The sequence below is a fragment of the Pituophis catenifer genome, unplaced genomic scaffold, assembly GCF_029215685.1.
Source record: "Pituophis catenifer annectens isolate HBS135680 unplaced genomic scaffold, rPitCat1.0.hap2 SCAF_1, whole genome shotgun sequence".
NCBI classification, from domain to species: Eukaryota; Metazoa; Chordata; class Lepidosauria; order Squamata; family Colubridae; genus Pituophis; species Pituophis catenifer.
Genome location: NW_027256881.1, coordinates 257,251,769 through 257,279,503, shown reverse-complemented (window position 1 = coordinate 257,279,503; position 27,735 = coordinate 257,251,769). Strand labels below are relative to the sequence as shown.

At 36.5% G+C, this 27,735-nt stretch overlaps 1 protein-coding gene across 1 annotated transcript in view; it reads left to right on the top strand.

The window, feature by feature from the left end:
- The window catches only part of SPON1 (spondin 1), a 342,309-nt gene that overhangs the window by 16,444 nt on the left and 298,130 nt on the right, over positions 1 to 27,735 (top strand). The window lies entirely within an intron of this gene.

Here is a 27,735-nt window from a genome sequence, read left to right as displayed (position 1 = left end):
GGTAGCCCCATGTAGAGCTACATTTTGCAGCCTTAACTATTTTGTCAAACAAAGAATTTGGAGGTTGTCCTTGGTATTCAGCAATTCCAAGTCCAGTTCAAATATTTGTTGACCATTATTTTTCTTGACACCATTATGTTTTTTTCTGTACGTTCCAATGTCTAGACTAGCAACTCTCATTTGATCTTGGTGAGATTAACAAAATCTCTGCAGGAGATATCCAGCTATCATCTTTTGGAGAGTAAGTCTGAATTATTTCAGGGTGGCTTGCTTCCCAGTAAATACATAAGATCTGTACTTAATGAACTCAGATATGACTACTCTTACAAATCTTAGAGATTTCTCAGAAAACAATTGTAATACTGTTCTAGGTTTCCTAATGATGCCAAATCTAAGCAAAACCCCCAAAAAGATTTTGCATAGCAGCAAAAATGATTTCCTTCTGGACAGAGTAAGCAAGGATACTCTGTATGTCTCACTTCTAGTGAATTTAGGATGCAGGAAGTAGAAAATTGAATCATTACAGTACAGTGATACTGCTAACCAGCTGTTCTCACAAAGCTTTGATCAAATTAATATTTAGGATGTTAGTCGCTGACTAAAAACAATATGTACTTAACTGAAGTTGCAAATAAAGCATTAAAGAATGTAGTATTAATTCTTGATCTTAATATTACCAGTTAGAGGCAAGAACTTGATTCATGGATAATCTCTTAATATATAGTATGATCACTAATTAATCCTTAAAGACCAAAAGTATATTTGGGTGAATTGAAGCCACATATTACCATCTCTTCCATTAAACAAGTCTTTGTTGACAGACATAAAACACCTACAGTAGGATCAAAGTATTCATATTACTCCTTTGGGAAGTATCAGAAATACAGGAAGATTCTAATCATTTTAGCTAGATGGAAATTAGTAATTATATTCAAAATACAAAGAAAAAGATAAAATGCAAAGAAATTAACTTCTCAAATCAGTGTTAGCTCTGTGACTCTGGTGTTAATAGCCTTTTGGTCTGTCTAGTTTCATTAAGAATAGGGAGTAGAATTTGCTTTAGAAAGACTTTTTTTTTGTAAAAATAAAAATAGGGGATGGGCCTATTTTCAACATCATTGTTGAAATGTAGAAAGGAATCCTCCCAGAAAGGAAATATGGATACATTATTTTCTACTGTTCATTCCTTCTTCTCTTTCTACCTGATTTATATTCTTCCTTGTATTATTCTTAATGAATTAATTCTTAATTATAATGAATACTTGTTAATTAAGATTAGTTATAATTAATGGATTATTAATTAACTCATTATGCCTGTTAATTTAGCAGGAACTGTGGGTTAGGCTCCCAACTGGAGATAAAAATTTCCCCTGCAGGTAAAAGATAGGATTCAAAGATTATTTTTTCTCCTCAAAAAGTTTCTTCTGAGTGTTTTAGAAAAGAGCTAGAAAGCAGAGATAGATGGGTTCATCAAGGAATTTCTCTACTACCTGTAGTACCACAAATCTCAGCCATTCATTTTTCTGTACTACATTGGCTGAGACTTCACTGCTAATCACTTGCCTTTGCTTTATAGCATATTCCTTGAGAAACTTTCTATTTTATTCTGTTTAATCAGAATAAAGGGTGAGAGGTGAGGTGTGAGACCTTTTGGAATAGGAATAAGTTACAGCCCTATCTAGAAGAAAAAAAAACAGTAGTCTTGACCGTATCTCACTGGGAGCATCAAATTTTCCTCAAATGAAATATTTTTATGAATCACTTTTTTCTGACCAACTTGTGAAGGAAAAACAGAGTATTGAGATTCTGGGATATTCATTTTGATCGGCTAAGAATGTGGGCCTGTCAAAATAGTGTAGCTGGTTAAATGAGAATCTGAAAATCTGTCTTAATAGACTGTAGTTACAGAACTAGAAATAAAAGTAAAAATGGCTGGACCACATTTTGACTGGATTTAGCCAATAGAAAGCAAAAAAAGATATCCTGGAATGATGATGTCACTATGGAAGAAGCAAAAAATAAATAAATTCTTGACTTAATCTTGTTTGGCCCATTAGCTGGAAAAATACAATTTTGATTTAATTAGAATATAACCAAGTAATAATAAAGCTGATTGGCCAAAGGTTTCTCCAGAAATCTACTTATCATGCCCAAATACCCAGCAATTTTATAGATTCAGTTAATGTTCTTCTTTACTTTTCCTGAAGTAACATTTAAAAAAAATATGATTAACAAAGCATATCTCTCGGTTCAATCAGAATGACCTTTTCATCTTTTGACTGCCCTTCAGATTTTTTTAAATCCAAGCTTCATACTTGAGTCCAATGGGATAGTCTGCAGTCTGTGTAAAATTACCTATCATTTTCATTTTGCTATAAATTGTACGTGACCTGTTTCCTCTCTTGTTATTTCTTGGTGGAGTGCAATACTGGAAATAACATTTCTGTTAGTGGAAGTTTTAATCTAGTCACATATATATAAAAGGGGTGTTGACTCCCCTTTTATCATTGTGGTTTCCTTAATGTCCCCTTCCTACAAACACCCAATATTTTCTGCTATATTTTAATATTGCCTGAGGCTGATAAAAACCACTAATGATTAACTCAATCACATGAAGACTATCAGGAATAAAATAAAATTCCTTTTTGTCTCTCTTCTTTTTTGCACAGTGAAAATGCAGTCAGTCCACCAGATAACGATCCTATAAAATATATCACTGTAACTGTTATTATGCCTGTGATGTTTTTGACAAATCTGGATCATTTCAGCATTTCACAAATTGTGGTAGCAAGGCAGAGCATGTAATGTTTGCTGAAATTTTCACCATATCTGTTTTGTGAAAAATAGATGTGTTGTTGATGATAGCAATATTATCCACAGTTAATAATGTGGAGTTGGGAAGATTGGAAAAAGATTATTATTCTTACAGATTTATCATTATAAACAATTCTGTGACATGTTCTTAACCACTTTAGAAAATATATATCACTGACTATTTCTGGAGAGCCACTAGAGGAGCACATAGCAGAAATAATTTCATTGTCTCCTATTCATAATTTCTTTTTCCAGGTAGGACAAAATATAAATGCATTCTGAGCATATTAGACATGCAATTAATAAATTTTATGTTCCAAACCTCAGATAATCTTATTCTCACCCCCTTCCTGCTTTTTGAAATGTAGTGTCCTATATTAGTAATATTAAGCAATCATGAATTTGGTTTCCCACATTTGACTACAATAGTTGCCATAGGCCACAATCACAGATATGGAGGTTTGGTGGTAGATGATAAATTGCTGATCTTAATGACATCAGAAGAAGACAAATTATTCTGCCTATCATTTAACATCAAAGGCAACCTCAGCTGTAATTTTTGACAGAAGCCTGGCTTTGTGTTCATGATAGGTTTATATAAAGAAATGATAATAAGTTCCTTTTTTCCACTTTCCTTTTCTAAAGTTAGGAAAATATTGAAAAAACATTAATATTGGTAATTAGGGTGAAGAATGCCTTCTGAGCACTGTGCATTCAGGCTTGGATTCAGTAGGAAAGCTACTCAAGAGATTTCTTTAGGATTATAGAATAAATAATACCAGCCCATTACTGAAAGTTACTTAATGTGATGCTAAAATTTCCTTTGCAGTGTTTAGATTTGCCAAACAAATGTGGCTGGGGAGAAAACGGCATTATACATGTGTCACGTCAAGAAACACATCACAAAAAAAGAAGAAAAAAGAAAAGCAATTTGCATTATTTTGTATGCTAATTGATAGGTGCATATCTGTCACTTTCAAACAATGTAGAATAAGTTTTATTCAGTCTATGGAGTATGTAACATAGAAATCCATGTACAAAGGAAAGTAAAGGAATAATAATGTATAAAATTAAAATCTACTGGTTTTTTTAAAAAGATTTTTTTATTATGACTTTATTATTTTTATAAATAACTCAAGGTGGCAAACAAATCTACTACTCCTTTGTCCTCCTATTTTCCCCTACAATAACATCCCTGTAAGATGAGTTGAGGTGAGTGAGAGCGAATGGCCCAAAGCCACCCAGCAGGTTTTCGTGTCCAAGGACTAAAACTCACAGTCTCCTGGTTTCTAGACTGGTATCTTAACTATTAGACCAAACTGGCTAACTTTTGTCATTGCGAAAAGAACTGAGGCCAGGAGATGTTGGTGTCTTTTCCTAATGCTTTAGGAATGCTTTTAGATTGGCCATGGCCAATTGAGACTTTCTTATACTTGTGGAGTCTTGCTGATCTCTGAGCTTAGTTGTTTACCTGCAAATGATTGCCTTACACTGATGATGTTACCTAGTTGAGTAATAAAACTTCTGCAAGCAAACAACCAAGTTCAGAAATTACTAAGGACTGCATTGTTCAACCCTGAACTGCAAATATTATTCTCTGTTTCCCATATTTTCTTTAAATCTGGCTTGGATCCTTCTAAGAGAGACCTGCCCTCTAAGTAAAACAGAGGAGCTACTTTTGTTTTCCTAAGGAGACTAGTATTCAGGGTCCTACTGTTTTTCGGACATGATAGGTGGCCCTCAATTGATTGATGAGCTACAGTAGAGGCAAGATCAAATGGGCAACCAAACCACAGCATTATTCTTTCTCTTTCTTTCCCTTTCTTTTTACAACACTTTCCCCTACCATACTTAGGGTGCTGGGGAAGGGGTACTTCATTCTTGGTAGCAATATGAATGGCTTGTTTGCAAATTAGACCAAGCCACCAAGGGTCTCACAAAATATGGCTATATTGTTCACCTGGGGCTTAAGGTTGCTATCTCTGAAGTCCAGCTGTGGTGCTTAAGCCAAAACCAGTGGTGCAGCCCTTGTTTTATTCCACTTTGGGTTTTTTTTCAAAATGGGCATGGCTCTTAAATTCTACCTTCCTATAGAAGTGCCCCAGAAAGTGGGGGGGAGGGAGGAAGGGCTCCTCTAGCTGAGGGGATAGATCAGTGATGGCTAACCTTTCACATCATCGTGTGCTGACCTGGGTGCTGGAAATGGCACACAAAACCATCCTGCCTGGACCCTGCAGCCTCACTGGCTTTCATGCATGTGGGAGCGCCGAAACCCGGAAGAGCAGCATTCTGTCGCGCATGTGCATGCCGGCACCTGAATCTCCGGTTTTTGGTGTGGAGGCGTGTCCGATGAACAGCTGTCCAGAAGAAACCCAAAAGGTCGGGTGCTGGCGCATACATGCACAATGGAACGCTGCTCTTCCGGGTTTTGGTGCTTCCACGCACGCAAAGGCCAGCTGACTGTGTGTGCACAGGAACGCGAAAGAGGAACCAGCGAGGCCACACCTCCCGCATGGGATGGTTCTGTGTGCCACTTCTGGCATGTGTTCCATAGGTTCGCCAACATGGGGGATAGATAAACAAAAATTGGAACTTTCCAAGCACATTCAGATTAGATCTGAAGCAAAATTAGATCTATTTTGCTGCAAGATTTCTACAGGATAAAAGCTTTGTGGTATAGATAAGTGGAAGTTACATTATGCCCCTTGAACGAGTGACAGGGAACCATGGAGAAAGTTAAGCAATCCCATTATTAAATATGAAGAGATTCATGCCTAACAAGACATGAAACAGCTGTGAAACAACATAGAAATAGGAGATGGTAACATTTGAAAGGTATGCTTTGTGAATTCAGGCCAATGCATACTGCTCTGATGAGCTGAGAAGAGTAGGAAAAGTTTTGAACTAACTCATCACACGGCTGTTAGCAAGCACAAAGTAATGGGGTTCATTTTCTAAGTAACTTAATGATAATTTCTCCATTGCAATAAAATTGGTTTATTTCTTTCTTGCCACAGTTGGGTGCATTTCTACCATTAATATCCTATTGATGGTAATATCCAATTAAGTTCTCAGCAATGGCAAGAAAAGGACATTTTCACAAGGACCTGGCCTTCAGGCCTAACTGCATTTTCTGCATCCCACTCCCACAACTCAACTCAGTTGACTTTGCAACCATAGAATTTAGATGAGAGTTGGCAGAAAAGACTTTTTTAAAAAAAAAAAAATTCCAAACAGCTCATGGATCTCAGTGGAGGGATAATTATTAAGCCATTTAATTAGTTTTATTATTCTGGTAAGAAGCTGAAATCAGCATTTTAATTGGCAGTTAAATATTTTAAAAGTTTTTGAATAGCTAAATTCATACCTTTTTGGCATAAAACAGAAGGAATTGTCCTTCCCACCTGCAAACTCTCTGGTAAAGGCTCTTCCTGGAATTAACACCTGGCTCTAATCTCTGCATTCATTAAAGATTTAAGTGCCCACTTCTCTGCTATTTAGTCTTGCATTGTCATTGCCCTGTCACTCTTTTCACTAGATGAAAAGTGAGTGCCTATAAATGATGCATTAAACTTAAGCCATGGTAGGTTGCCATTATTTTGCAAGCAGTTTTCTATAGGAAACTTTTTTTTTAAAGGAACTAGTAGGCTAACTCCACCTGGGCATGTTTAGCTGCAGCCATGCAACTCTGAGACAGCCTTTCAAGGCAGCTGTTTCAACATTGGGATGGCTACCACAGCATTAATACAGCCTTCCTCAAAGTGTAACTTGTGTAATGGACTGATGCCACCTCTCTCCCTTTAGAGGATAATGTAAATCAATTTTCTTCTTCAGTATGATAAGACACATTGTTTGGGATTCTCCAAATAGTATCACTGATTATCCCAGCATTCATCTCATGCTAATAAGTCTCCTTCCATTCTCCTGAGAAAATGGATGAGATTTGGGACAAGATATGGAGAAGAGATAGATAGTAAGGTTTCTTATGCTAGATTTCAAACCTTTTTCCTGTTCTCTTTCCTGTATTTTTCTGCTGTTTGCTGCTGCTGCTGCTGATACAATGGTGGCTGCAGTGATGTAGAGACTAGGAGCATGTTTAAATCAGGGGTATCAAACTCCCGTTGTCACAGCAGCATCACATATCGGGATATTTTCCCCCTTTGCTAAACCGGGTGTGAGCGTGGCCAGCACTTGATGCATCTGGCATGTGGGCTGGGAGTTTGACAGCCCTGTTTTAAATGTTCTGTGTCTGCTGCTAAGCACAGATTAAAATTAAAGCTGGAAGTGTAGAAAAAGGTGTGAAATGTAAGCATGCTACATAATTTTATTTTCTAAAATTTAGAATTGAATTTTGCACAATCTTTTCATTCTACCGTACTTCCAAACCATGATGAGGATGGACAAAGTATTTTTGAAGGTGGTTTTGTAGCTGAAATAGAAGTGGAAGAATTCATAGGATTTATCTCTCTTTAGTTCCCCTTTCCAAGTACATGAGGTTGAATGATCTTAGCTTCAGATCGGCTCCTACTCTCCTGTCCTTTACCAAGAAGGTAAGGTGTTCCACTTGGGTTTTGATTTTCAGTCCTTGAGTGCCTTCTTCCACCCTTATCTCCCGATCTGCATTAGATAAAGTTATTCTGCATTAGATAAAGCTGTTAACTCCTTGCTATATTTCCCATGAAGTGTCCATCACTTCATTCATGTTTGGGACTTGATCATAGGAAGCTTCTGTATGGTGATATGTAGTTATATACAGTGGAATTCAGAAAAAAATAATGTAAATGTTTCATTAAACTCAGAGTATATTAAATTAAAAATCTTACAATCATAAACTATATACACACACACACCCCTTTTTTTTAAAAAAAAAAAGCATGTTAAAGTAGGATATTAATTGACAACAGATAAAATGACTAAATGGTGCCACTTTAATGTGATATCTTACTGGCTTCCAGCTCTTTTTCAAGTTTTAATGATCATTGATAGATTGATTGATTGATTCACCCATTCATTCAGTTGCATGGCTATTAAACTATAGAGTCCTTTATGGGTTGGTTCTACATGATCAGAAATAATGTTTCATCCCATATTTTAAAATTGACCTCAGGAACCCTGCCAAAAGTGCTTTCTTGTGTTGATTGTAGCAAGTGGCAGCTAGGAATTATTCCTCTCATTGGTACCACTTCATTCTCAATGAGACATAACTAGTTCCAATTTTATTATATTTCCAGTGGCAGGCAAGGATGTTTTATCTTCCAAGCCTTTTGCAGTGTTGAAATTCCAGAAATACAATCAATCAATCAATAAATTGATATTTTTTTTTTAAAAAAATGCCACAACTGAGCTTTATAAGCAATCTGTGTCTGCTAACTACGCTGTTATATATTTTAATTGTTTAGTTTTTTTTAAAAAAAAAATAATCAGACACACAATTTAAAAAATTAAGTTCCAATTTTAGAACCCCATAATGCTTTTTCACTCTGAAGAAACTCTGAAGGGAAATATATACATTGTAAAATGAAATTAAATACATTTAGATTAAATTTTCCCCAATTTAGGGCGTGTCAAATTTTTCAGCTTTCAATTTCCAAACATTAGGGGTGCTCAAAAGTTGTGACAAGCCTTGGTGATTGTAAAGATATTTTGGTTACTTTAATATAATCTAGATGTGCTTGGTAAGTAACTACATAAATATTATAACTTTTTAACATTCCCCCCCCCCCATATACTACTGTGACATCCTGATCAAAGAATATAACAATGTATGCTTGAACAGATTTACATGATAGACTACACTGTTATTAATAGAATATTCTTCTTAATAAATGTGCTTAGGACACTGTCAAAACTTAGGTTTCCAACCAATAGTGCAAAGGGAGACATATTAAAACTTTTTGAATTATGGCCTCAAAAAATTAAGAGTTTTAAAACTTTACAAAGTTTGCATATCCATATGAGCAAGATGACTATGCTTGCGACCTGATCTACAATCTATAGGACATTTGGTAACCTTTTTTGCAGTGTGATTTACTTTTAGATATTCTGGAGCTCAGGGGATCTGGTCACCCATCATTAATCATAAATCAAAGAGGTCTTGATCTTTTAAAAAGCCCAGCTGTTCATGCATCTGTGTACAAAAGCTGAAAAGCGTTTTTATTCCTTTTTTAGCAAGCACAGTTTTGCTGTCCCATTTTTCATGGGATTAAAGGTTCTTTGCTTGTTAATGGTTGGAAAAGAGCTGAAAATGGAGAACATTATCTCAATAACATAATTGTGGAAACAAGTAGCATTATAAGAATTACTCTGAAAACAGTTCTCCAGAAACATACAGAAATTGCAGTGATGGTCTTCTAAATAAAATAAGGTTGGCCAATGCCATCTGGTGTTTTGGATCTCTAAAGAATGATAGTAATTCAATGACAGAGCATATACTTCACATACAAGATGTCCCAGGCTAAATTCATACATTCCAAGAAATGCTAGAAAAATTTCAGTTGATCACTAGAAGAACCTCTCTACCCGACAGTATTGACAATATTTGGCTAGATGGAATACTAACTTGATTTGGTATAATGTAGCTTCTTTTGTTCCTGTGTTCTTGGTTCCCCCCCACCCATGATAGTTACTGACATTTTAAAATAAATACTCAATTGCAAATCTTCCAAAATCAGCAAAATATATAGAAAATAGCTTTCAGTCTTTTTCCAGCCTCTTTCAGTCCTTAAAATCTCTGGCTAATTTTTAACAAATTTCAAACCATAGCAGCTGGGACATTTTTTTCTTCTTCAAAATGCAGCTATCTACTATTCTCATATAAGTGGCTCATCTAAACCACAACAATATAATAATAAAGTATCAGGCAAAATCCTAAATATAGTGGTTCTCAATCTGTGGTCTGTGGATCCCTGGGGTGTGATGATGTTATCATAGGAGGTGTGCAAAGACTTGAAGAAATGTTATGATTTGAATCTTAAGCCTTGCTGGTCTGAGGCCATAGTCCATGGCCATAAAAGGTATTTAAAGAAGGTCTTTGGTGAAGAAAAGGTGGAGAACCACTGGGATAGATGAATATCAGATGGAGACTATTCTAATGGGAAGCCTGAATAGAAAGATTTCACCATTATCACTCATACATTTAGAGGCATTGTGATTTTTCTGGCAAATTTAGATGGCTGTTTTTCTGTGCAAATATTGTCAAATTTTAGCCCTTTCATTATATTACAGTTTCATTCTCCTGCAGGGACAGTTAAGATTTAAATTTCTTGCATTTATTTAGCTCTATAAAATAAGTTCTGGAAAAAAAGCTTGTGGCCCATTGATGTCATATTCCACATGGCCAATTTCCATTTCTGATTTTTCTAGATGATTTAGTTATTCAGTTTGTCCCACACAGAATCCCAATTCTTTTCTGTATTAGAGTTTCCTCTCTTGATGTAATCAGGAGATGTCAGCAGCATGCTTCTATTTCACTCCCCTGTGTTTCTAATGAAATATTGATTAGTATGTGTCCTACGGCTGATCTTTGACAAACTGTACTGCCTATTCCCTTGCTGTTTGAAAGTTGCCTTACAATGTAAAGCTTTAATGTTTTCCCCCCTCTATAACTGTTTTCCCAGTCCATTATGTAAGATATCCAGTGATGCCCTTTTTTTCCAGAGGATGAAACTATGAAGCTGGTTTTGCAGAAGAACACCATTTGGACTGATTAGAATATGTAAAAGAGTAAAGACAGGAATGTCCCTGCTTTCCCTCAAAATAATCCTCTCATACTCACCAAAAGAAAGAGAAGCTGGGTCAAGAGGAAGAAATACTGAAAGCAGTGTTTGCACCAATACAATGCAAGCTGCATTATGCCACTGTACACAGGGGTGGGATTCAGCCAGTTCGCACCTATTCGGGAGAACCGGTTGTTAACTTTCTAAGCAGTTCGGAGAACCAGTTGTTGTCTTATTTTGTTTTTTCCCACTTTACAGGGCTAATCCTGTAAGGAAGGCAGGAAGGAAACATTCTGGTCTTATTTCTAGCCTAATCTTTACTGCCCTGCTTACAGAAACTGCCTCTCTGGTTAACCCTTATTACATTGTAACAGCTAAGGTGAAGCACCCATTGACGTGTTGATGTTGAGTTGGCCACACCCACACGGTCACATGTAAATGTATTAAATGAAATTACAATTAACAAGATAAACAGTATAAGTTAAAAAAAAGGGGGTGGGAGTGCAAAAATGCAAAAATAGAAAAGATGGAAAAAATAAGAATATAGTAAAGAAAAATAAAAGAAATATACAAAGAAATGTTTTCCCCCCTTCATCACAAGTATAAATAATTTCACTAACATTACTTTCTCTTAAAATATAACCAATGATCTCTTCTTTCCATATTTCATCTCTTATTTATAAACAAACCATTAAAGTCTCATCATTCAGCCCTGGTCAGCAAAAGTCCATCAAGGGTTACTAGAAATACATAGCTATTTTTTAAACCTCAATCATTCCTTTATATTCCTTTCCTTTTAACAATCTTGTTCTCTAATCCTTTCAAATAATGTTCTAGGACTTGGTTTCTTTTCATTTTTTTCTTTTCTCATTCTTTACAACTTTAACAACTCTCTTTTGTAAATTTAATTATAGGGAAGGTATCAAAATCACCCTCTTGGTTTGTTATTTGTGTAGCCCTACTGTCAAGACATCAACCAATTTCATTTACATATCCAGTGTGGCATCTTTTTTTCCAGATCATTCTTGTAATCTGTCACTTTAACATCCACTTTCAGATCAATCTCAGTATTGGTCAGGAAGATTTGTTCTTCCATAACATTTGTTAAATACAGTGAATCTATAAAGGCAGATATTCTTAAAATTAAGTTCTGGGACCATTCTACACAAATATCTTTCAGTTTGGCCAATCTTAAAATATTGTTTTCCATTCTGCATTAGTAATCAAATTTAAGTGTTCTTCCCCTTTAATTGTAATATTTAGTTCCTTCTGGTTCTCTCTAGTGTACAACCTTCTAAGTCTTATCCTATCATGTTTTCCCCTAAAAATTTGAAACAACAGCATTTTCCCATGGAAGAATTTCTTATTATTAATTTCAACATCTTATTTAAAATCTGTCTGGATTTTAAAAATCAACATTTTAATCACCTTTCTGGTGTTTATTAAATTTTTTTAAAAAAAAAATTTATAAACTTCAGTTAAACATTTCCCTCACTAAGGATTGAAGGAAACTCACCCAGTATTTTCAGACTTAATAGCCGAAAAGCAATTAACAAGCAATTTCAAAAGTGACTACTAAAGGAAGTAAGCAAACCCAGTGGCCATTTAAAGTAGGGGTCTCCAACCTTGGCAGCTTTAAGACTTGAGGACTTCAACTCCCAGAATTCCTCAGCTAGCTTTGCTGACTGAGGAACTGTGGGAGTTGAAGCCCACAAGTCTTAAAGTTGCCAAGGTTGGAGACCCCTGATCTAAAGAACTGACCACGATTTGAACAGAATTGTTGTTCCTTCATCTCCCAGAGCTCTAAACCAGCTGAAGATTATTATTTTGCAGTCTCCTAATGAGGGCCAAATGTCTGGAGTACTTGTGAGTACTCTCAACTACTCTCCTTTTCAGAATCCTTTGAATTTGTTTCAGAGAGGAATTACAAAGAGCTGATCTACTCACTTTTATTATTTTGATGAAAGTATTGAATCCTGCAAATGCCTCCATAGGAATCCGTCAAGCTGTGTAAAAAGGGATTGGTAAAGCAAATACAAAAATCTCTTGGGACAATTAAAAGTTGCATGAAAAATGTGTCATGTCTTTTGGGTACTACTCTAAAGCTGAAAGTGGGAGAAAGGTATTAATGTGATTGCACACTAGAATCTACTAGCCCAGAGCCACCTTGTGGGAGAGATGGGCGGCCGCATAAAAAATTAATAAACACACAACACTATAAAGAAAAATAACTTGCAATTTTCAATTGACAAGAGAAAGATCCCAAGATCTGAAATTACAATAGTTTCCCAAAGTATTCTGTTAAATAAACCCTCCCTAACAATTTCTAATTGATAACATAAATTCTTTTTGGGATATACTTTATGTTTACATGGGAAACTGATTTGTAGTCGATATCTGAAATGGTTTTCCATAGTTGCCTATTTTCAATATTTCATACTTCTATGCTTTCTTACTAGCCATATGGATATGTATTGGACAGCATGCTCTTTCTGATACATTACAAATTGAAAATAAGACATATATTTTATAACTGGGTTACATGCAACCCCATGTACTGTTTTTGAACATTTTCATATGCTGCCACACTTGACATCTTCTTTTAAAGTGTTAAATTTCAGGCTATACACTGTAAAACCAGTTGTGCCAAGGACCTCACTTCAACTTTTTCTAAAAGGTTACAGTCAAGCTACGGATAGGGTTACAGTATAAAATGGATAAGGCCATGACATAAAATAAAATCTTAATATAAAAGAGGCAAGGGCAAAAAATTAAAAGCAAACAAACAAAAAGGCCAATCTTTTAAACTTGCCAGGTTTTTAATTATTAATTGATTTTTAGAATTAGCAGTATTTAGTTTTTAATATTTTGCATTTTAATGTGGTTTGTTGTCCTGAATACTCAATGGTGTATAAATCTGTAAATAAAGAAAACTGTAGTCTTAAGATAGCCATATGCTTCTAGTTTTTGCCTGTAAGGTAAAGGTAATGACTTGCACATATGTGCTAGTCATTCCCGACTCTAGCGGGTGGTGCTCATCTCTGTTTCAAAGCTGAAGAGCCAGAGCTGTACGAAGACATCTCCGTGGTCATGTGGCCAGCATGACTAAACGCCAAAGGTGCACAGAATGCTGTTAACTTCCCACCAAAGGTGGTCCCTATTTTTCTACTTGCATTTCTTGCGTGCTTTTGAACTGCTAGGTTGGCAGAAACTGGGACAAGTAACAGGAGCTCACCCCATTATGCGGCACTAGGGATTCAAACTGCTGAACTGCCGATCTCTTGATTGACAAGCTCAGCATCTTAGCCACTGAGCCACCGCGTCCCTTCTAGTTTTTCCAGTTTTGCCTGTAAACTGCACTCCAAATTCTGGTGGCCCTCTCACTGAGTAATGATACATGAGAATGACCCTGGGAGATAGGAGAAAGACGTTGGAAGATTCTGTTAATGTAATTTTACAATAAAGGTAGAACTAGTATCATTGTTGTGCTTCTTATTTGGATTGCCTCAAAGAACTAACATCAGCCTTGAAAGTCTCAAAAAGTATTTGCTCCCCCTCCTTTCCTTTGGCTCTTCTGAAATTAAAGAGAGTCCCTTCTGTAACCTTTTCCTCATCCTCTGCCTCTCTGGACTGAGATTCCTTTTGCATGATGATCTAACCTAGAGCACATTTTCCTGTGTTCTAAAGTCATTCTCACATACTATTGTACATTATTAAAATACAGTGGCACAAGAGCAGGGGTGAAATGCTCCCAGTTTGGATCGGCTCAGGCGAGTAGGTAGCGATGGCGGCGGACAGTTCGGAGAACTGGTAGCAAAAATCCCTGCCCCCACCCCCCATGCCCCGCTGAGCCCTGTGATCATCAGAGCCTTTTTTTCCTTTTAAATGGCTCTGACGTGCCAAGCTCTGATGATCCCAGCTGAGTTGCCTGCTAATCAGGCAACTCAGCTTGGATTGTCAGACCCATTTAAAAGAAAAAAAGTTTATTTTTTTCTCCCCGCCCCCCAGCCTCCAGCTTGCTTGCCTTCGCATGCCTGCCTTGCTTTGCTTGCTGTAATACCTGCAATCCATTGCATCACCAAGCAACTGAATCTCCCTGCCTGCAATCAAGCTCATCGGTGAGCAGCTCTATCTGCAACTTTAAGACTTGTGGACTTCAACTCCCAGCAAAGCTGGCTGAGGAATTCTGGGAGTTGAAGTCTACAAGTCTTAAAGTTGCCAAGGTTGGAGACCCCTGTTCTATCGGGTAAGTTTTTTTCCCTTTTGGGAGCTTTAAAAAAAATAGTTAATTGGGGTTTTTTTTAGACCTAGCCATTTTTTTAGACCTAGCCATTTAAAGTTTAGGAAGTTTTAAATTTAGCTGCTTTTATATAAAAATAAAAATAAATTAAAATAAAATAATATTTGTGCAGCTTTCTGAGATTTAGTGTGTTTCTGTAGTGTTTCACTCTATCTACACAAACACACAAAATCTCACAAAGCTGTAAGTGGAATTTTGTGTGTGTAAAGTGTGAAAGTTGGTTTTTTGGGCTTTTTGTGGCTGTGTGAGGTTCCTGCTTGTTGCAGGGGCCATTTTGGGTCTAGCACAGCTGCTTTTACATTGTGGGTGAGCCAGTTGTGTTGTGTTTTGTGGGTTAAAAAAGGGCAAAGAAGTGACATTGACTTGGCCAAGCCCACCCAGTCACCTTACCAAGCCCCGCCCACTAATTAAGCCATGCCCACAGAACCGGTAGCAAAAAATTTTAGATTTCACCCCTGCACAAGAGGGAGATGTTCTGGAAGCCAATAGTTTTCCACTTAGTGGAAGGAAGAAAGTTACTGATAACCATAGAAGTTCCCCCTCCCCTTATAAAAATACTTGTATGTGGGAGAAGAGTGAATATCTAGATGGAACAGGAAGAAGAGATAGTTTAAAATGTCTATATTGTAGTTGATGTTCAGGACCACTCCCAATGACTAGGTGTACAACTAATTACTGACCACAGAGAGATTTTATCCATGAAATCCCTTCCTAACTAAATCCTTCAGGTCTTCCACCAGTGCAGCCATCAAACTGTGACTGAATTCATCCACCATGTTGCTGGTCTTCTCCTCCTCCTCCTGTCTTTCCCAGCACTAAGAACCTTCTTCAAAGACCTAGATTTTTGCATAATACATCCAAAGTATGTAATTTAAATCTGTCATTTGTGTCTTGAATGAAAACTTTGGATTGATTTGTTTGATGAGCCATTTGTTTTCTTGGCTACCTGTAATATTCTCAGGAGTTTTCTCCAACATCAAAGTTCAGTTTATTTTGACATCCAATTTGCTTACTTTCTTAATCTTTGGCAGTTTCTTTTTACATTCATGTTGAAGGACATTTTTAAATTCATTCCAGAGTTCCTCTGGTTATCTATCAATGAGATTTGGGACTTCAAAATGATACTGTGATCTTTGAAAATGCTTAAGATCATATTATGGAAACTGGCTGGTTCTTTAGGTTAATTTGGAATTTGCACATAAGCAGTATTTTATTTGTTCCACAATTCACACCTGGCCTAAAGGTCAGAGGAACCTTCTCAATGGAGTGATGGCTTGAGGGACTGAAAGGAAGCTAATATTCCCAAAAAGGAATATTACCAAACAGGTGGCAACTAGTTCAAAAAGAAGTTTCTTTTTTTTTAATTTTTTAAAAGTCTTTTATTAATAATACAAAATTAAAAAAACATTGGACATAGATATGACAGCACTAGATCCAAACATCTTCTGTCACTTTACAATAATATTAGTACTCATATAAACATATAGTTCTTAAACATACATTTATCTATAATAACATCTATATTTTTGTTCTAACGCTATACATTTGTCTTGGCTACCCTCTTGTTATCTATCCAATCATAAAATTGTTCCCAGATTTTGTAGTACTTAGTTTCGCTTTTATCCTTGAGTTCCAAAGTGAGTCTGTCCATTTCTGCGCAGTTAAAATTTTTCAGTAATATTTCCTCTTCAGTTGAAATATCTTTCTCTTTCCATTTTTGAGTGAAGGCTATTCGTGCCACTGTGAGTATATGCAATAATAAATAATTTGTATCTTTCTTATATTTTCTTTCTATAATTCCCAGTAAGAAAAAATCCGGTTTGACTTCTATATTTGTTGACAAAAAATTTTCCAGCAAATTCTTCAGTAAATTCAAAAATTTTTGCGCCTTTGGGAATTCCCACCACATGTGGTAGTAATTCCCAATGGTCTCTCCACACTTCCAGCATATCGAGGATTTCCCCTTATTTATTCATGCTAATCTTGTGGGGGGGAGGTGCCACCTATAGAACATCTTATAGAGGTTTTCCTTGTAGGAAGTTGCTAGTGTGATTTTTAAAATTTTTCCCCATAAATTTTGCCAATTGTCCAAATCGATATTGGTGTAAATTAGTATTTACACCAAATTATCATCGTTGCTTTCACCTGTTCCTCAATCATATCTTGTTCTAATAAATATTGATATAGTTTACTTATGGTCTTGCCTTCCCTGCTAAATAAATTTTTATCTAATTCTGATGATTCTTGCTTTATGCCTCATTCCTTTTGATCTTTGCTAAATTTAGATTGAATTTGAAGATACGCCCACCATTCCAATTCAATTCCTTCTTCCTTTAAAGTATTTCTCGCTTTTAATTCTCCTTTCTCATTCAAAATATCTTTATAGGTGACAGTTCCCCTTCGTTTTGTCAAATTTGGATGTGTGTACATTTCTAATGTTGACACCCAATTAGGAATTTCCATATAATTATTTCTTTTTGTTTTTTTCCAAATATCCAATAGTGCTCTCCTAATATAATGCCTCCAGAAGTACTGATGGACTAAATGTTTTTCCTCCCAAAGAATAGCGTGCCACCCTGTCTGTAAATCATGACCTTCTAGTGCCAATAGTCTTGTGTTTTTAAGATGCATCCACTCACTATCAGGCAGCAAACCAACACCGCTGCCTGATAATACTTTGTCCAGTCTGGTAGGCCAAATCCTCCTCTTTCTGTAGCATCTTGTAATAATTTGAATCTGATTCTCAATCGTTTCCCTTGCCATATGAATTTTGAAATGAGTCTGTCCAAATTTGTAAAAAAATCTTTTTTGAGCCGAATTGGTATGCATTGGGATAAAAATAACATTTTCAGAAGAACATTCATTTTGAATGAAACGAAAAGAAGTTTCTTACAGGCATGTCAAGGATATGAAATAAGAGATATGAGAGATTTAAGTATAAAATAATAAGATTAAGATATGAGATATGAGAATAAGTCACAAGGCTGCAAAGTTCATTTTTTTCTTTTTTTATGTAAGGCAACCTATCTGAGTTAGGCTTGTTGAATCTATATGTTACTTAGAAAACTGTCAAATGGTTAAGATCATTCTTTATGGGTGGACTACGAATTGAACATTACACCTTTTACTACATATGGCCATTGAAAGAAATAATAGGTGGCACTTGTTAAAAACAGACTTTTGATCTCCTGGATCATAAAATAACACGAAAGACAAGATTGGAATATATGTTTCCTCAGCCTTGTATTGACAAACCATAGTTTGCCATTCTTTCTGAAAGCAGCCATTGGCTGGCTTCAGACATTACACTAAGCTATACTTTCAGACACAATTGTAGCATGACCTGGCCACAGATAGTGTTAAGCCATAAACAATGGATGGCTTCACAAAATATGCCAAACCGAATCATAATAAACTATGTTGTAACAAAGTACAATGTGAGAACCTATCCAATATCTGATAAATCCATCATTTCTTATATTCTGTTCTCTGCAACCATGTTTATACCAAAGATTAGAAGCCCACTGGTTAAATTAGCTGTCAGATGTAAATGCCTTATTCTATAATGTGTAAATAATATATGAACGGGGTATCAGGGGTTAACTCATTATTCACTTCTTAATGTATTCATAATTCACCACTCCCATATCTAGCTCCACCCATTGTATATATAAGGAGCTGTTTGCCCCCATTTACTTGCTTCTACCTGTGAATATTCAGTGAATATAGAATGCCTAATGTAAATAAAAGGAGATATATTTAAACCTTTAACTCTTACTAAATTTATTGAGTCTGATCCTGAAAATATTGCAACAAGCTGGTAGCAGAGGATGGTTAATTGACTCAATAAAAACTTAAAAATGTCTAAGAAAGATAGGCCCAACACCAGGGCATACAGCAAAGAAATAGAAACAGAACAAGAAATAATCAACGAATCCACAAACGCGATTTCGAGAGAATCCGAAGAATACACCACTGAAGACGAAGAAATAATAGATGAAAATGATGATCAGGAGGAAATCGAAATAGAGAATAACGAACTCAGGTCAGAGATATTAAAACTATTGAAGAGCCAGAAGAACGATGAAAGCCTCATCGCGAACCTCCAAGATATGCTGAAGAACAGCGGAGCAGCGAGAGAGAAGCACATCACTAATGAAAAATCAAAAGACACAAAAATAGTGAGTGATATGACTACAGAAAAAATTGTTGTGAAGAAGAAAACCGGTGATCCCGCGCGAAATTTTGAATGGCAGCCATCTTGGTTTCAACAGACCTCCAGGGTGAGCGAAGCAGAGCCAATCAGAAAGCTCAATTCAAAATTTCTGGCGCGAAAAACATTATCAGACAACGAAAATGAAAAAGAAGACTCAAACACCTCAGAAGAATCAGAATCGGAAAGTGAAGGTGATTCAACAAACAATCAAATAAAATCAGCAATGAAAACGCTTTTTGCTGCTTTTGGACCAAAACTAAAAATTACAAAAAAGCTAACGAAGAAGCGAGCGAGCAAGCCAATGCCTCAAGACCTGCCCGCTCCCATTCTGACTACGAGAGCGACGACGCCCGAACCCAGAGAGCCCTGCCGATACCGCCCCACGCCACAGACCGAAGCAAGCACCAACGCCTTCAAAGGAAGAAGAAGAGCAGCCGCCATCGTCAAGACTCCCAAAATCGAGCCAGAGACCAATTCGTCTGAGGAGGAGCAGAACGAGCGAGCCGCAACGAGGAGAACCTCTCACGACGACTCCATGGAAGAAATGAACAACGCGCATGCGCAAGACTACGCAGATGGTCCGGGAAGACATGAACTGGCGAGGAGACCGTGCAGGCTCGTTGCGAGCATCCCCACGCCGTTTTGTAACTTTCTGCATTTGCGAGACCACGGACTACCTCAGGTTGTAAGTAATGGACCTAATAATGTCGGAAATTTACCCAGTGACTTCCCAAAGCTAAGGATAGATGGCATTAATTTGCAAGAATGGTATCAGCAGCTCCAGGTTGTCTTTATGAAGGAAAACTTACTGTTTTTTATCACTAGTCCCCCAAAAAGACCTTGGACTCTAAAAATAGACTGTTTACACCATAGAGCATTTTTCTTATTAATATCTAGTGTGTCTCCTGCAATGTATCATAGCATTAAGCAAAATCTGACTGTCTCAGAAATTATTCAATGCATGTTCAATTTGTTTTACAGTGACAGTGTAGCTACCACCACAAGGATGTCTAAAGATTTCTTTTCATCTAGGATAAAACCAGGGGTTTCCATAAGTGAGCATTTAATATCTTTAAACAAAATAAGAGCTGAGCTGCATTTAAGGGGGGAGGTGATTTCAGATCAAACAATGAAAAGTGTTATTTTCAACTCACTTGATCCATCATGGGACAATTATATGTCACATTTAGACACAATCAATCTAGGATACTTATCCATAGAAAGTCTATCCAATAAATTAATAGCAGAAGACAATTCAAGAAGGAATCGTTCTAACAATCACATAGAACACAAACCATATAGGAAAGTAGCTTTCCAAGAAAAATATAATGAAACATTTAAATGTCACAACTGTGGATCCAGGGAACACAATAGAAGAGATTGCCCCAAAATTTCAAAAGAAAGACATAGGTCAGAATATAGAAACAAATACAATTATAGACAGTCTTCCATGGATAGACATAGATACAGAAGCCCACCAAATTACAAAGACAATAGAGGGGGCAGAGATAATTCAAAGGATAGAAAATCTGGTTCACTGAATGGATTAAATAAACAAGACAACACTAACACACAGCAGAATGAAAATAGTAATTGGCTTATTGATTCTGGAGCAACTAATCACACCACTAATAACAAAGATATATTGTCTTCATTTGTAGAAGATAAATTTGTAATAAAGGTAGCTAACCAAGAAAAGGTTCAAGTGTTAGGCAGAGGGAATGTAACACTGCCAGGTCTAGGAAAAATAGAGGGGGTATTGCTAATACCTGAAATACCTCATAACATACTAAGTGCCATAAAACTAAGTAGAGATTCTGATATTAACATAGTTTTTTCTAAAGGAAAGGCGACTTTAGAGAAAAATAAAATAGATATAGGCACTGTAATAATTAAAGGAGGCCTACCTTATCTAATAACAAAGGAAAAATGGTTGCACAACATTGATTCAAATATGGAAGATTGTATTGAAGTAGATGATGGAAACATTAGCAACAGTGACAATGATGAATGTAAAATATCTCATGATCACAAAGATGTACACAATGAAAAAAAACCAAAAATAGGTAAGCCAATTCATGATGAGTGTGCTCACATCTTACATAGGAAGTTAGGACATGCCAGTTTTCCTGTAGTACAAAAAATGACTGAACACGCAGAAGGTGTCAAAATAAAAAATTGTGAAAACTATTTGGAATGCTCAGTATGTAAATCTACAAAACTAAAGACTAGCCCCAGGCCAAGAAAATCCACCAGATCAACCAACCAAATTTTTGATTTAGTACACATGGACTTAGTTGGTCCACTAACTCCATCAATCACTTATAGAAAACATTACTTCTTGACCATAGTAGACGATTATAGCCGTTATGGATTTGTCTATACATTAAAACACAAAGACGAAACCTTCCAAAAATTTAAAGAATTTTATAAACGCATAGAAACACAACACAATATCAGAATAAAACAAATTATGACAGATAGGGGATGTGAATTCATGTCTAAAGAATTCTCCCAATGGTTAAAGGACAAAGGAATGTTACATTACACGTCTAGTCCATTTTCTGCGTTCCAGAACGGGACTGCAGAGAGGAAGAACTCAACATTACAAACCATGATTAGATGCACATTGGAAGATGCTGGCTTAAGCAAACAATTCTGGTCAGAAGCATTACATTATTCCAATTACACACAGAATAGAACCTGGTCCAGCATTGTAAATAAAACACCATATGAAGTAATGTATAATAGAAAACCAAAATTGGCACACATGCACATATTTGGGGTCACTGCAGACGTACACATACCTAAGCAACTGAGAAGAAAGGGAGAAAACGTGTCCAGAAGACTCAGATTTATGGGATATGAGACAGGCACTAAAGGGTACAGATTCATTGATAGTAATAACAAATTTATAGTCTCCAGAACAGCTGTGTTCCATGAACAGGCCAACTGGTCTAAAATACATCTTAATGAAATATTTCCAAGTGACAACAAAGATACAAAATCTCAAGAGAAAAGGACTATAGAAAAGCAAAACATCAACAAATATAAAAACAAAACCAAAACATGGACAAATAGCCAACACAAAATAAAGACAGACACACTAACAAAAAAGGAAGCAAGATATTTGCATGATAACAATAGTAAACCTGAAAAAACAATTAGAAACACCAGAAATCAGATGCCAAATAAATATAAGGACTATATAATGCATATGGATGGTGAGTCAATGACACCTAATACATATGAGGAAGTGTTAAAACTCCCTCATGAAGAAAAAGAAAAATGGGAATTAGCAATGAAAAAAGAGATGGAAAGCTTACAAGGACTAAATGTATTTACACCTGCAATCGCACCAAAGGATAAAACAATTATTGGTACCAGGTGGATATATAAAATTAAGAACTTAGAGGGAGGCAATACCCTATACAAAGCTAGACTAGTTGCACAAGGTTATGCACAGAAATATCCGGAGGATTACACTGACACGTATTCCCCCACAGTAAGAACCGAGAGTGTCAAAACAGCTCTAGTGGTAGCATCAGCACTTAATCTCGATGTATTCCAATATGACATACAGACTGCGTACCTACACGCAAAACTAGATAAGGAAATATATGTAAGAGCACCTCACAGTCAATACACAAACAGAAATGAGACTTGGTTGTTAAACAAGAGTTTATACGGGTTAAAACAATCTGGTAAACGATGGTATGATTGCTTAGTAAAAGTACTTAAAACCATGGACTTCAATGCCACCACTGCTGATAACTGTTTTTTCGTTAAAAAGGGTAATGATTACATAGAATTTGTATTGATCTATGTGGATGACATTTTATACATAGGAAAACATAAAGAGAGAAGAGAAACTTTTGTAACTAAGCTAAATGAACATTTCTCATTGAAATCTTTAGGCAAAGTAAACAAATATCTTGGTGTTCAAATTAATAAAACTAAAAGAGGATTCAAACTTACTCAGAGAGATAAGATCATAGAGCTCTTAAACAAATGCAATCTAAGTAATGCCAAACCTTGTGATACTCCTATGCAGACTGACTTTCTAAGAAATACTGATGAATCATCCCCTGAATTCAAAGATAACACCTTTTATAGATCAGTCATAGGTTCACTTCTTTATATATCTAATTGGACAAGACCAGATATCGCTTTACCCCTCAATTTATTATCCAGACATGTCAGCAAGCCAACAATGTACCACTGGGAAGCTGTTAAAAGAATATTAAGATATCTGAAAAGTACACTAGACTTTTGTTTAATGTTGGAACCTAACGATAATAAAGAACCAAAGCTTACATGTTATGCAGATGCAGACTGGGCTGGAGACACATCATGTAGAAAAAGTACATCTGGTTATATATTCCTCTTAAATGACTGTCCAGTTTACTGGTACACTGGTAAACAAGAATTAGTGGCCACTTCAACGACAGAAGCAGAATATGTTTGTTTATCTAAAGCTGCAAATAACCTTGTATGGTTTAATGATTTGATTTCAGATGTTTGGAAAAAACCTGCTTTGCCTTTTGTTATGCATGAAGATAATAAAGCAGCTATTGAAATATCCAGATCTGATGCCATTGGACAAAGGTCTAGACACATAGATATAAAATTTAAACATGTGAGACAATTATCTCAGGATGGATTTATTAAAGCAGTGCATTGTGAAACTTCAGAACAATTAGCTGACATATTGACAAAACCTTTACCTGCCAAGCAGCATAAATACTTAACTTCTAAATTGTATGTTTTGTACTGTCCTGAATCTGAATGTAATTGGTGTTGCATAACGAATCGGCATTTAGAGGGGGATTTGTCAGATGTAAATGCCTTATTCTATAATGTGTAAATAATATATGAACGGGGTATCAGGGGTTAACTCATTATTCACTTCTTAATGTATTCATAATTCACCACTCCCATATCTAGCTCCACCCATTGTATATATAAGGAGCTGTTTGCCCCCATTTACTTGCTTCTACCTGTGAATATTCAGTGAATATAGAATGCCTAATGTAAATAAAAGGAGATATATTTAAACCTTTAACTCTTACTAAATTTATTGAGTCTGATCCTGAAAATATTGCAACATTAGCAAATATAATAATTATTCTCTTTTGAAATATATACATCAGGGGTCCCCAATCTCCAGGTTGCAGCCCACTACCGGGCCTTGAGCTGTTTGGAACTGGGCTGCAGAAGAAGGTGAGCAGGTGTCATCCCCATTTGCATGACCAGTGGGCAAGCACATGCACACATGCTCCCATACAACACCTCTCCTGTGTGAGCTGCACTGGCTCCCAGTGGTCTTCCGGGTGCGCTTCAAGATGTTGGTTATCACCTTTAAAGCGCTCCATGGCATAGGACCTAGATATCTTCGAGACTGCCTGCTGCTACCGACGGTCTCCCATTGACCTGTGCGCTCCCACAGAGAGGGCCTCCTCGGGGTGCCATCAGCCAAACAATGTAGGCTGGTGACCCCCAGGGGGAGGGCCGCCTCTGTGGGGGCACCCACCCTCTGGAACCAACTGCCCCCAGAGATAAGGAGAATCCAAGACCTCGGTGCCTTCCACCGTGCCCTTAAAACCTTTTTTTTTCAGCAAGCCGGGCTGGCTTAACTTTTTAAAATGTTTTAAATTGGTTTGTTATTGTTTATAAATTACGGGGCCATATTTATATATATCCTTTTAATACTATTTTAATGTTTGTAATTTATGTTTTTATTCGGTTGTACACCGCCCTGAGTCCTCAGGGAGAAGGGCGGTATATAAATTGGATATAAAATAAAAATAAAATAAATTTCCATGAGTGGCAGGCAGGCGTGCCTGCCACTTACACAAATGGAGCTGTCTGCGTATGCTTGCCTGCCACTCACACAAAACCATCACCTCTCCCTCCCCGCCACGGTATACAGAGCCGGAAAGTTTAGGGAACTCTGATGTATATAATGTGAGCTGTTTCTCCATTTATGTCTAAAGAGTAAAAAAAGTGGACCGCATAGATGATCATGTGTTCACTTTAACTGATTATTTTGTTTTGTTATATATCAGCTCAAGAGACGGATTAAAATATAACCATAAAATATAAAGCTTAGCAATTAAGAATTCTTTTAAAAAAAAATGGATAAGCACAAACATTTGTGTTGTATATTAGCTTAGGTGGCAGTGCTCCACAGTCTTGTTGTTTTAGTGGATAGATGCCTTGCTGCTGTCACACAGTCAAATACATCTCTCTCATTTGGAATGTTTTGAAACACTAGGCAAATTGTTTTCCACAAGAACTAAGTGATTTGATAGTAATTTATACCTGAACTCCACAAGCAGACACTGATTGACAGTAATTAACATTAGTGCAGTGTCTCTGCAATCCATGGATGCTGCCTGTTTTCAGAAAAGTCCATGCAGCTTCAGCTATTGGATACATTTAAGTTGCAATTTCTAGACACCTACCCACTTGCCTGGAAATAAAGACACTGAATTGAATGATATTTATTTTTGAGTAGTAGGCAATGGATTATGCATCTGGTGTTCGGCTTAATCTGAAATAATAGTTCTAAGCCTGTGTTGTTCAACATATTTATAAAATAATCCATCATATTAATGAATTCTACCACAGTCAGAAATCAGGAAGAAAAATATCAACACAGATGACAGAGATAACTGCATGTTCCTAGATTAGACTAGGATGAATCAAAATCTAAATGGGTAGCAAATGGGGTTCATACTGTTCAGATATGCAGAAAGGCTCTTAGTGCTTTCTTGGATCAGGAAGCTTCAAAGAAAGCAAATGTAGTTTTAGGATGGATCAACAGAAGTAACAAGATCAGGGGAGGTCATTTTATTGGCCAGTCAGCATCTCAAATATTATGTTAAATTCTGGGCATGATCTTTTGGGAAGAAATGAAAAGAAGTTGGTAAGGGGCTTGTAAAGAAAAAGAAAAAACTTAAGAGAGTTGATTGGTGACACTAAGTATAGTTTTTCTGAACAAAAGCAGAATCCAAAGAGGCACAATAGCCTCTTTATCTGAAGGGCTACTATGCAGAAGACCATCATAGATGAGCCGTGGTGGCGTAATGGTTAGAGAGCAGTACTGCAGGCTACTTCTGCTGATCACTGGCTGCCAGCAGTTTGGCAGATTGAATCTCACCAGGCTCAAGATTGACTAAGCCTTCCATCCTTCTGAGGTCGGTAAAATGAGGACTCAGATTGTTGGGGGCAATATGTTGACTCTGTAAACTGCTTAGAGAGGGCTGTAAAGCACTATGAAGCGGTATATAAGTCTAAGTGCTATTGTTATTGGTATCATGTTCAGAATGTTTTGAGAAGACCAGAAAAGAAACCGTATGATTAAATTACAAGGTGAACCTTAAGAAAGTAATTCTAATGGTAATAGATGTTCAACAATAAGACAAGTTGCCTCTGAGATGGTTTTACGTTCCTTTGTAAAATATGTTTAAACACAGATTGGATAGTCATCTGTTCAGGGTACTTTAATGATGAACTCTTGTTTGGACTGGATGATCTCCAAACCATTAGATTATATGAGCCTGAGTTTTAACATATTAACATAAAATGCAGAACATGGGATTCTGGATTTTTCAAGTCCATAACTAACTTGGATATAGCAGCCTGCCTTTTACATTTCTTTTTTGCTTCCCTTACCTTCTCTTCACCTTCCCACCCCTTCCCTTCCTTCTACCTCCCCCAGCTTTGGAAAACCTTCCCAAGGGAGTTTCCTTTAAAGGCAGAATACATAAATATAAAAACAAATAGTTCAAAATGATTGGATATTTGAACATTACGCTGTGATGTAGATGCATACTGTTTAAAAAACTTTGATACTGTTAAAAAAAAAACTTCTCTGTTGACCTTTGCAAAACCTTTACTGCATTTCATAACAAAGTCAACACCCGGAAAAAAACAGAAAGCTCTTTTGTTTTGCTTTCCTTAGAAAAAAAAGTTTCTCTTCTTATTTGACTTGACAGAATGCTTTTGAAATCCAGGAACATTTTCTGTTCTTTTTAATGGCTTGTAATGTAACATACACTGGAGGTGGCAATTTATAAACTGAAAGTTACAAGTCTCACCATAGCACGTGGGCAAGCATTTCAGTACAACTGAAGATGTTTACTGGACTGCAGCCAAAGCAGATAAAGTGCTTACACATGTTTTGTGACCCTCTCTAGCTTGGATATGTCAGACAAGTATTCAGGATGATTTTTAGACAACAAAAAAAAAGCATAATAGTGGTTACAGCTCAGATTCATCATTGTAGAAACGTCAATGTAAAACAACCAAGAACAACAGTAGGCAGCTAGGCACTGTAGCTTGGCCATAAAGACTGGTATCTGAAGCTAACCATACAGTAATGATGTCAGAAGGATCAACTCTATGTTGAGATATCAATGCAATCTCTGCCCTTTTGTACTTTTGTCACAACACTTACATATCAGAATGTAAGTGGCAGAATTTGCATCATGACACATTCATCATTTACTTCCTTTCCTATGTGCATAATGGTCAAGCAAAGAGTTTGTATGCAAAAGGTTCCAAGTTCAGTTCTCCTTATCTACAGGAAAGGCTGGAAAAACTTTTACCTGAAGAACTAGAGAGCCCATGCTTGTAAATATAGAAAGTGCTAGATAATATGGATTGAGGCAGTTTTCTAAAAT